The 9,416-nt window shown below is 40.5% G+C and overlaps 1 pseudogene; it reads right to left on the bottom strand.

Annotated features, from left to right (window-relative positions):
- Nucleotides 1-271: 271 nt before the first annotated feature.
- The window catches only part of LOC110335486, a 44,633-nt pseudogene continuing 35,488 nt past the window's right edge, over nucleotides 272-9,416 (bottom strand).

Genomic DNA, 9,416 nt, shown 5'->3' on the forward strand with positions numbered 1-9,416 from the left:
CAAAATAATATTATTTTAAAGGTAGAGTTAATGTATTTGCATCAGTTGTTTATAAGAGTCAGTTGAGAAGTAATTTCTATATGAAAAGTTAAGCCTAGAGTATACTTGCATTATAATAAAATTAACATTTGTCTATAAGTATTTAAAATGAGTGACATTTTAATTTTTTGTCTCAATATTTAGTTACCATAAAATTGCTGTAATCACAAGTTGCATTTAAAACTTAAAAAAAGAACATTACTTTTTCTTGAGGCATAAGGAACATTTATTTTTAAGAATTTAGCCCCTTTAAGGTGTTATCTATCACATCCTGCTGCCACACAAATTCTTCTGTGTAGCCGATAACCAGGATACAGCTCTCGGCACAGGTGAAGTCAGCCAAGATACAGCCAAGATGCTCTGGTCCACGCCTCTGCCCAGTCCATCTGCCTTCAGGAGACAATAGCTGAGGCATGACCTGCAGTGAAATATTCTCTTGGCACCACATGAGCAATCTAGAATATCTTTTTCTTGAGGAATATTTTCATGAGGAATCCAGATTGGTTCAATACCTCTTCCACACCTGAGAATCTGCTCTGGTTCAAGGGCTCTTTTGGATTTACACATTTGGAATGTGTGACCTTCCTTGGATTCATGCTTCGTCATGGAATCTAGTACTTCCTCAGGTGTTCCCCACATGCTCCCTATAACTTCAGAATAACCCTCCTTTTCCACAACCTGATGCAAAATCTCATCTTCTGTTTCTGTCACACTTTCATATTCTGGAAAAAAGAAAGTTGTGGTCTGGAACCATAATGTCTAAATGGGGGAACCCTCCAGAATGTACCAGAGACTTGGGAGGTGAGAGACTCTCAGGACTCAAAGAGAGGGACCTTAGATGAAATGTCCTACATTGGGGAGAGGGAACTTGGAGCCCACCTCCAGCAGACAGATAAGGCATCAAGTGCGAGATGGGGTTGCCATCCCACAGTCAAAACTCTGACCCATAATTGTTCCTGTCTGAAAGAACTGCAGGGATGGAAATGGAGAGGAGCCTGAGGAAAAGAAGGTCCAGAAACAGGCCCAAAGTGGGATCTAGCTCAAGGGGAGGCCCCACAATCTGACACTGTTAATGAGTCTATGGAGCGCTCATAAAAAGGGACCTAGCATGACCACACTCCAGAAGACCCAACAAGTAGCTGAAAGAGTCAGATGCAGATATTTGCACCCAATCATTGGACAGAAGCTGCTGACCCCTGTGGTTGGATTAGGGGAAAACTGGAAGAAGCTGAGGAGGAGGGAGACCCTGTAGGAGGACCAGTAGTCTCAACTAACCTGGACCTCCGGGATCTCTCAAACACTGGACCACTAACAAGGCAGCATACACCAGCTGATATGAGGCCCCCAACACATACACAGCAGAGGACTTCCAGGTCTTGAGTTTAGTCAGAGATGATGCATCTAAGACTCAAGAGACTGGAGATCCCAGGGAGTTTAAGAGGTCAGGTGGGGTGGGGGTGGGGAGGAAGTATGGGATGTGAAACAGTCAAAGGGTAGACAGGGAGGTGAACAAAATCTGGAGTTTAAAATAAATAAATAAATAAATAAATAGATGTGTTGTTTTTTTTTTTTAAAGAGTGTTATTATCTAAAAGTAATTTCAAAGCCTACATCTAGTTTATGAGTTATTAGAGGAATGAAAATGAAGGATTGTAAGTAGGCTCAAAGCACTGGATGAAGGATTGTGAGTAGGCTTGAAGCACTGGATGTTAGATATAGAAAGCAGAAGCTGTCATGATCCATCTCCAGAGACAATACTGTCATCTTTGCTACCCTGAGATAACCACTTTAGAGATGAGCTTGGATGAATACCACTGTGTGTCTCACTTGGTGATTTTTATGAATCACACATGGATACCACCAGAGGAAGGAATAATAGCATTGAGACCAGGCCACACTCAGGAGTCCCGTCCACCCTTTCCATTTTCTTGTGCTCAAGGTGATGGCCAGCTGTAGCGAAACATTTGTTTTATATTCATGGAAATGTCTCATAACCAATGAGCAGAAATCAACAGGGATCCTCATCTATAGTCTCCGTGTTTAGCATAGATCATAGCTGGGTCTTCTAATTTGGGCAATAAGACTACCCAAGAGAAAATGAGATGCAAAATATTCAGTTTTCAGCATGTATTGCAGCTTCCAGATGACTTGGTTTGGTAAAGGTACAGAAAGCATCACTTTATTACTGTGGCAGAGCAAATGCCCGGAGTCAAAGCCCAACCTTCATCGCGCAGCTGTTAAGAATCCCAGGCTGTGGCTTCTTTGAAAAAAACCTCTAAACACATCCCAGTATCTCTAACGATAACAAACAACCTTCCTGGACAAGCCCCTCTGTGCCCTTCGTTCTGTATTTACTCTCAAACTTCTTGAACGGTTACTAATTTCACATTTTCATGTCTATTTCTGTCAGTAAAGAAAAGCAATTTAAGCTTATTTCTATCTTCTGGGATCTCAGGGCACACTTCAATATTAGAAACAATTTTTATATTGGTTTTTTTCCCCCTATAGACAGCATTGGGTCATTAGCCCACTTGATTTGAATGCAGCATTTGGCACTGATAATCACTTCCTTGAAAAGAAATCCCATTCGGTTGACTTCTTAGGAACGTGGGGGAACAGGTCTGTATTCTTTATGATTGCTTTTCCTTTCTCTGCAAGTGTTCCTTCCTGTAATATGTATGAGGCCACAGCACTGTCATCTCATTCCCCATGAACAATGGCATGCATTTATTTGGATTCACATTTTAAAATGACTTAGCTTTCCTCCTAGGCTCAATATTTGAAATAGCTCATTTCCCACCTTGACATCTCCATTTTGAATTCGTACAGGGACCAAATCATAGTCATTTTCTGTTCTTATAATGAAGTATCGGAGGCTAGATGATTTCTGAAGAAGGAAGACGCCTGTAAGTCACATTTTGGAGTCCAGGAGCAAACTGTCTGCATCTCCTCGGATGGTGATACAGGGCTCACGGGTGCTGCTTAGTCATGGAAGAGAAGCAAATAGAGCATTGGCAACTTGGCAGCTCGAGGAAAGAGTCTGTGTGCTGATGGGCTTTACGTCTGCCCACTACTGTGGCAAACATAAAACCAATCATCTTAAAGGGGCTTAATCCTGAAGACAGTAAACATTTGGATTTTACTTTATAAGCAGGCTTGACAGGACTTCGGCTCACCAACTTTGATGAATACATCGCCTCTTTTTGCCTTTCCCATAACAGACTGAAATGAAATGACCTTGACCTCTATGATAATCTTCAAAAATACTAACAAGGATCTACAAATAACAGCAAAAATGAAACAAAGGATTTGGCACAAAAAAACAGGATTAGCTTCAAAAAAACCAAGTAAGAGTCAACTACACAATTTAAAGCAGGTGGGAAAAGAGGCTTTTGATAACATCAGAACTAAAATACTTTTAGGTGGCTAGGGAAATAAAGTGTTTGTCACACAAACATGAGGACTTAAGTTTAACCCTAATACACATACACATACACACACATACACATACACACACATCATACCACACTGTACACACACACACACACACAAACACATACATCATACACATACACACACCACACCAAACCACAAACACATATATACTACACACACACAGCAAACATATACACATATATACCACACACACATACACACTACATACACCATACATACACACACCATACGAAAACACACACAAACCATACACATAAGCACATTATACATACCACACACACATACATACACCAATACAAACCACATACATGCAACATATAGCACCTCTCACATACCATATCACACACCACACCATACACACACACACAAACATGGAGGTACATGCTTGTAAAGACACCCCTGGGAGGGATGCAAGGCTGGTTTAATATATGAAAATCCATTAACATAATCCACTATATAAACAAACTCAAAGAAAAAAAAAACCACATGATCATCTTATATGCTGAAAAAGCATTTGAAAAAATACAACACCCCTTCATGTTAAAAGTATTGGAGAGATCAGGAATTCAAGGCCCATACCTAAACATAATGAAAGCAATTTACTGCAAACGAATAGCCAATATCAAATTAAATGGAGACATACTTGAAGTAATCTCACTGAAATCAGGGACAAGAAAAGGATGCTCACTATCTCCAATCTATTCAATATAGTACTCAAAGTGTTAAAACAGTAAGACAACAAAAAGAAATCAAGGGGATACATATTGGTAAAGAAGAAATAAAGGTCTCACTATTTGCAGATGATATGATAGTATACATAAACGACCCTAAGAATTCTACCAGAGAACTTTTCCAGCTGATAAACAACTTCAGCAAAGTGGCTGGATATAAAATTAACTCAAATAAATCAGTAGCCTTTGTTTATACAAAGGATAAACAGACTGAGAAAGAAATTAGAGAAATGATTTCCTTCACAAAAGTCACAAATAATATAAAATATCTTTGGGTAACTCTAACCAAATAAGTGAATGATCTATATGACAATAACTTCAAGTCTCTCAAGAAAGAAGTCGAAGAAGATCACAGAAAATGGAGTGATCTCCCATGCTCATGGATTGACAGAATTAACATAGTAAAAATGGCCATCCTACCAAAGACTATCTATAGATTCAATGCAATCCCCATCAAAATCCCAACACAATTCTTCAAAGACATGGAAAGAGCAATTCTCAAATTCATCTGGAAAGGCAAAAAACCCAGAATAGTGAAAACAATTTTTTTCCGCATTTAGAATATCACATTTATTTTGTGAAAGTCTTGTTTTCTTCTTAAAAGCACAATTATAATATAGTCTAATATGTTCAATATAACAATATACATAAACACTAAAAGAAACACTCTTTTGGTTACTAGCACAGTATAGAAATTCTGGCATTCACGATTAACTCTCTTTGGTGTAGCGTCTATGTTACAGATACTTTTTTTCATCTATTATGCATTGCACAGTTTTATGTGAAATGTGCATATTAAAATATGTAAAATTAATAACATACAGTGTAGCCGACTAAAGGAAATAACATTCAAACAAGATCATTGTTATCGCATTTAGAACATCACATTTAATTTTGAAAAACAGCCTTGTTTTCTTCTTAAAAACATGGTTCTAATATAGTCTTTTTTTTTAATTAGATTTTTTTATTTACATTTCAAATGTTATCCCCTTTCCTAGTTTCCCCTCCAAAAATCCCCTATCCCCTCCCCCTCCCCCTGCTCCCCAACCCACCCACTCCCACTCCCAGTCCTGGCATTCCCCTATACTGGGGCATAGAACCTTCACAGGACCTAGGGCCTCTCCTCCCATTGATAACTGACTAGGCCATCCTCTGCTACATATGCAGCTAGAGCCACAAGTCCCACCATATGATTTCTATGATTGGTGGTTTAGTCCCAAGGAGCTCTGGGCGTACTGGTTAGTTCATATTAATGGGGCTGCGAACCCCTTCAACTCCTTGGGTACTTTCTCTAGCTCCTTCACTGGGGACCCTGTGCTCCATCCAATGGATGATTGTGAGCATCTAATTCTGTATTTGCCAGACACTGGCAGAGCCTCTCAGGAAACAGCTATATCAGGCTACTGTCAGCAAGCTCTTGTTGGCATCTGCCATAGTGTCTGGGTTTGGTGGTTATTTATGGGATGGATCCCCAAGTGGGGCAGTCTCTACTCTGAAATTTGTCACTGTAACTCCTTCCATGGGTATTTTGTTCCCTCTTCTAAGAAGGACTCTGAGCTTCTAAACAATTCTTAACAATAAAAGAAGATCTGGGGGAATCACCATCCCTGACCTCAAGCTTTACTACAGGGTAATGGTGATTAAAAACTACATGGTACTGGTACAGAGACAGACACGTTGATCCATGGAATAGAATTGAAGACCCAGAAATAAAACCACATACTTACGGTCACTTGATCTTTGACAAAGATGCCAAAAATATACAATGGAAAAAAGAAAGCATCTTCAATAAATGGTGCTGGTCTAACTGGCTGTCTGTATGTAGAAGAATTAAAATAGACCCATATTTGTAACCTTGTACAAAGCTCAAGTCCAAGTGGATCAAGGACCTCATCATAAAACCAGATATACTGAATCTAATAGAAGAGAAATTGGGAAAGAACCTTGAACTCATTTCCTAAACAACTCCAATGGTTTGTGCAATAAGATCAAAAATTGATAAATGGGTCCTCATGAAACTGGAAAGCTTCTGTAAGGCAAAAGAGAAAGTCGATAAGACAAATCGTCAAACTACTGATTGGGAAAAAAATCTTCACTAATCCCACATCCGATAGAGGGCTAATATCCAAAATATATAAAGAACTCAAGAAGTTAATCACCAAAAAACCCAACAACCCAATCAAAAAATGAGATATAGAACTAAACCAAGAATTCACAACTGAGGAATCTTGAATGGCTGAGAAACACCTAAGGAAAAGTTCAAAGTCCTTAGTGATCAGAGAAATGCAAATCAAAACAACCCAGAGATTCCACCTTATACCAATCAGAATGGATAAGATCAAAACCTCAGGTGAGAACACATATTGGAGAGTATGTGGAGAAAGAGGAACACTCCACAATTGCTGGTGGAATAACAAACTGGTACAACCACTCTGGAAATCTATCTGGAGTTTCCTCAGAAAATTGGAAGTAGATTTTCCTGAAGACCCAGCTATACCACTCTTGGGAATGTACCCAAAAGATGCCTGTCTTAGTTAGGGTTTTACTGCTGTGAACTGACACCATGACCAAGGCAAGTCTTACAAAAAACAACATTTAATTGGGGCTGGCTTACAGGTTCAGAGATTCAATCCATTATCATCAAGGTGGGAGCACGGCAGCATCCAGGCAGGCATGGCACAGGCAGAGCTGAGAGTTCTATATCTTCATCCAAAGGCTGCTAGTGGAAGACTGTCTTCCAGGCAACTAGGGTGAGGATCTTATGCCCACACCTACTCCAACCAGGTCATCACACCTATTCCAACAATGCCACACCTCCAAACAGTGCCAATCCCTGGTCCAAAATCCATCCCTATGCCCCACCATGCCACAGGGACACATGTTCTACTATGTTCATAGCGGCCTTATTTGTGATAGCCAGAAGCTGGAAACAAACTAGATGTCCCACGACAGAAGAATGGATCCAGAAAATGTGGTTCATTTATACACCGGAATACTACTCAGCTATTAAGAAAACGGACATCTTGAGTTTTGCAGGCAAATGGACAGAACTAGAAAATATCATCCTGAGTGAGGGAACACAGACCCAAAAGGACATGCGTGGTATATACTCACTAATATGTGGATATTATCCAAAACGAAAAAGAAAAAAAAAAACCCATACAGAATGCACAAGATACAGTCCACAGAATTCAAAAGGCTCAACAAACTGAAGTGCCGAAGTGAGGACACCTGAGTCCCACTTGGGAGAGAGAAGAAAGCAATCACAAGTGGGGAGGNAGGGAGGGAGGGAGAGAGGGAGGGAGAGAGGGGGTGGGGGGGAGGAACTTGGGAGGGAAAGTAGACAGGGTGTGGGGGGGTAGTGGCGGTAGAGAGGAACCTGATCTGCTATTGGGTGAGGGAAAAGGACTGAAACCCTGAGGGCCAGCAGAAAGAATGCAAACAGGCAACCTCAGGAAATAGGAGGTTGGGGGATTCCCCCCTCCCCCCCCCCCCCGCAGAATGCACCAGAGACCTGGGAGGTGAGAGACTCCCAGGACTCATAGGGAGGAACCTTTGATGAAGTGCCCAACAGTAGGGAGATAGAACTTATAGGGCCCACCTCCAGCAGGAAGACAGGATATCAAGTGAGGGATGGGGTTGCCATCCCACAGTCACACCTCTGAGTCATAATTGTTTTAGTCTGAAAGAATTACAGGGATGGAAATGGAGAGGAGCCTGAGGAAAAGAAGGTCCAGAAACAGACCCAAAGTGTGATCCAGCTGAAGGGGAGGTCCCAAGGCCTGGCACTATTACTGAGGCTATAGAACACTCACAAAAAGAGACCTATCATGACTGCCCTCTGAAAGATCCAAGAAGCAGCTGAAAGAGTCAGATGCAGATATTTGTACTCAAGCAATGGACAGAAGCACCTGATCCCTATTGTTGAATTAGGGAAGGCTGAAAGAAGCTGAGAAGGGCGATTCTGTAGGAGGACCAGCAGTCTTAAATAATCGGTACCTCCCAGATCTTTCAAACACTGGACCACCAAACAGACAGCATATACCAGCTGATATGAGGCCCCCAACACACATACAGCAGAGGACTTCAGGTCTGTGTTCATTCAGAGATGATACACCTAACCCTCGAGACTGGAGGTCCCAGAGAGTTTAAAGGTCAGGTGGGGTGGGGACTGAGGGCATCCGCATGGAGCCTGGGTGGTGTGGGGAGGAGGTGTGGGATGTGGAGCAGTTGGAGGGTGGATGGGGAGGAGTGGGGAATGGAATATGGAGTGTAAAAAGTGAATTACAAATAAAATTAAATTTAAAAAAAGATTCCCCTGGGAAGTGGAGCTGTGGAACACTGATCACAAGTACTCATGAACTCTCAACAGCCATGATCACCTCCACAAAGTTAAACATGGTGGAATGATAGCATGGAGCATTGAGGGCTTCCCAAGTCCCCATCTTTACTGCAGAGTGATTAGCAACTGGGCCTTCTCTGGGAGAATTACTTTTATTTGACTGGTGGCTACTGAGATGCTGAACATGCCTTAGTGATGTTTCCATAGCCATGCACATGTGGGCAGCACTAACTGAATTCACTAGGTTATTTTAAAAGCACATCAAGTTGTAAGGGAGATGGGAGGTAGGGAAGAGGGAATGGGAAGGAGTAAATGGGGTATGGTTAAGATATATTGTATATCTATGGGTATAACAATGGGTATATGATTATGATACATTGTAGACATATATGAACTTTTCAGAACATAGAAAGATGTGATGAATGTTTATAAGAGACACAATTTTTTAATCTGTGGGTCTTAAAAATGGATATGATTTAGAGATTTAAAACATAAGCACAATGCCAGCTAGCTAGACACTTCTGTTTGGCCTATAATTTAGCTTTATAGTATCACATAAATTATTAATTATTTTATCATATGTATATGCTATACATCACAATTTATTACTTATTAATAAATTATAATCATTTTATGATTATATATTATAATAAATTAGCTTGATTATTTCGAGCTTCTGGGCTAATATCCACTTATCAGTGAGTGCATATCGTGTGTGTTCTTTTGTGATTGTGTTACCTCATTCAGGATGATATCCTCCAGATCCATCCATTTGCCTAAGAATTTCATAAATTCATTATTTTTGATAGCTGAGTAGTACTCCATTGTGTAAATGTACATTTTCTGTAT

The sequence above is a fragment of the Mus pahari genome, chromosome 18 (assembly GCF_900095145.1).
Source record: "Mus pahari chromosome 18, PAHARI_EIJ_v1.1, whole genome shotgun sequence".
Lineage (NCBI taxonomy): Eukaryota > Metazoa > Chordata > Mammalia > Rodentia > Muridae > Mus > Mus pahari.